The following is a 2,781-nucleotide window of genomic DNA, read 5'->3' as shown; positions in this document are numbered from 1 at the left end:
GGCTAGCACACGCCTGTGTGAGTGTCTTCAGCTGTCGGCTTTACACTCATACAAGCAACAACAACAAGAAGACTCTGACTGGCAGCTAGCTACGCTCAATGACCACAACTAGAGACTTGCTCATATACATTTTGGTCTTTGTAGACTTATTTGTTTGATTGCTTTATTGCTTGTTTTACATAACTTGCAACATAAAATGGTTTGTATAAGTGAGGAAGATTGGACGTGTTACATGTACTAGAGAATGACGTACACAGAAAAGGAGGACAAATAAGGGCGATAAATGATTGAAAGGAAAGAAAAAGAAGGAGCTAACAACATCAAAACACCAACGAAGCTCAATGATAAGACTATGGTCCTTATCCAAGTATAAAAGTTCTACCTTGATTGACAGGTTGGTAAATAAGTTTCCCATCTTATCGAAGTCCAAAATGAATGCTTTTACAGGCATTGCTATTCCAATTCGATGTTTTTCTGGGGGGGGGCTTAATTTGATGTAGACCAATAGTAATAGCCCATCCGTCAACATCTGACAATGAGCAATACACCCGCATAGGAGAATATTTTTATCCCGCAAACAGGAAAATTTTGAAGAACTACAGGTTACGATGACTCGTGGTATCTGCTGAGGCCGATGAGACCAATTGTGGTAGAGAAATGTTTGCCACCTTTTGAACCTTTAAAGGCTCTACTTCCACTTGTGGATGTGCGCAACTTGCTGGCTTCTCTCTTGGTGTAGACCATGAATAGTGTTGATAGAGGCGATAATTCTTTATTCTTACTTACTTACAAAGGCCATGGGCGAGTGGAAAGAATGGATTATTATATCGTTTTAAATGAAGATTGTAGACTTATAAATTATCTTCACTTACTACACGACATAGGTTGCTGTTTGTTATGTTATGATAGTAATAGTGTGCGTCATTTACTTTGAAATGGATATAAACTTTGTATATCTATGTGCCATTTTTTCTTCCCTTTTTCCCTGGGTGTTTTTTTCCCTCTGACCATTGAACTTGTCCTTATTTAAAACATTTGGACTGGAACTGTTTTTCTTCTAGCAGAATTAAAACATACTGTAAGAATGAACATGGTTTTTGGCTGTTTTTTGTTACAGAGTGGTGAGAATTGCAGAATATAAAGTTATTGGTACCATCCTAAAAGTTCTTTATTTGTTTTTTTATATTTGATTTTTCAAATAGTCATATGCCAAGAACAGGCGTTCAGGTATTTGCTTCTTTTTTTTGGGGGGGTTGCATGATGTCAGATGTAAGACAAACGTGGAAATGGCAGCCACATTTTGGTGATTTCAAATGTTTGAGAATCTTTGGAAACTGCAAATGTAAATGGTTTTTGTGTGCGTGTCTGAGTGTATTTTATCAACATTTTCCAGTTTTTATCAAATAGCGCATTTGTTTGCCCATATTCCAGCTCAACAGCAGCCGTTCTGCGCTTTACAAACTATATTACTACCCCAGCGGACCTGATTTCATTCAGAACCTATCTCAACTTCTTGAGAAGTATACAACCATAATGCAAGATGCCTTTTTATTTAAGCACTAAAACACTAACATACTGAAAAGATGTTTCACTGCTAGGTACCGCATCCTCTCCTTGTTCAGGTAAGGAAAATTCGTGTCAAGTGCCTTTATCAAGGACACCTCGTTGGGCCTGAGGCTTGCAACCCCAAAATTGCAACCTCACGATTACGAATCTGGTAGCCTAATCACTAGTCTCAGCACAATTTACATGTATTTAAAACACACTGCTGTATGTATCCTGTGGTTCCGTTGCAGCGACAGTCTGTTGTGATCTTTCCGCTGGGCTATCTGAGGGTGTGTCCCATCCATCGCCTATTTCTTAGTCCTATTTAATTTCTTCTTCTATCTCTTTGTCCTGTTCTTTCCAACAGCTCTTCATTTCTTATTGTATCCTGCCACTTACTTCTTGGGATACTTCTCATACATCTGTTGATCAAAGTCTGGACTTTATTCAATACTGTCTTTATTGTCTTTTAAGTTTTGCCGTAGAGGAGCACAGACTTGACAAAAGAAGCTATCCTGGAGTAAAATGTGTTCATTGTACATAATATGACTAAATAAAACTTTATAATATTATTTACCTGAAAAATGACGCGTTAGTCTTTAGATCTAGTCTTGTTACTTACTCAAACATGACTTTTTGGTGTATATCAAACGAAAGTGCCTACTTTACATTAATTTGTCACCTTTTTTACCGAGTGAAAGACCATTTAATTTATTGTTCAACGGGATATCTCTACTCATGCGGAAGTTTTTCGCTTTAGCACATGAGACTGTTGTAAAGTGTTCTGGAAATTGTGGGCACATCATACTATAGATCTACTAGTTGTATCGAAAACAAATTATGTGTTTGTTTGTTTTTTAAGATGTAAAATGTTTGGAGACGTAAGTATTTTATACCCCTCCCCCCCCCCACCCCGGGGGCGGTGCCACTGACGGACGTGTCTTCAGGCCATTCCCAAAGGAGGGACATTTCTCGTTCTAATGCACAGTAGAATTTGTAAATGAGTTGATCCAACTATGTCATGCTCATAACTGTGCCTGAGCTACAACAGGGAATTGTTGTTTTGTCTTTCCTAATCCTCACTATCGTCATTCATAAGCTTTTAACCGTTATTTTTTTTTATTATAGTTGTTCTGTGCCTATGTCTGGATAGAAATAGTCCGAGTGTATGTGTATGTGTATGTGTATGTGAGTGTGTGTGTGTGTGTGTGTGTGTTTGTGTGTGTGTGTGTGTGT

This window comes from Aplysia californica, unplaced genomic scaffold (genome assembly GCF_000002075.1).
Source record: "Aplysia californica isolate F4 #8 unplaced genomic scaffold, AplCal3.0 scaffold00169, whole genome shotgun sequence".
Taxonomy (NCBI): domain Eukaryota; kingdom Metazoa; phylum Mollusca; class Gastropoda; order Aplysiida; family Aplysiidae; genus Aplysia; species Aplysia californica.
The sequence above is the reverse complement of the archived record's forward strand: the minus strand, read 5'-3'. Positions refer to the sequence as shown.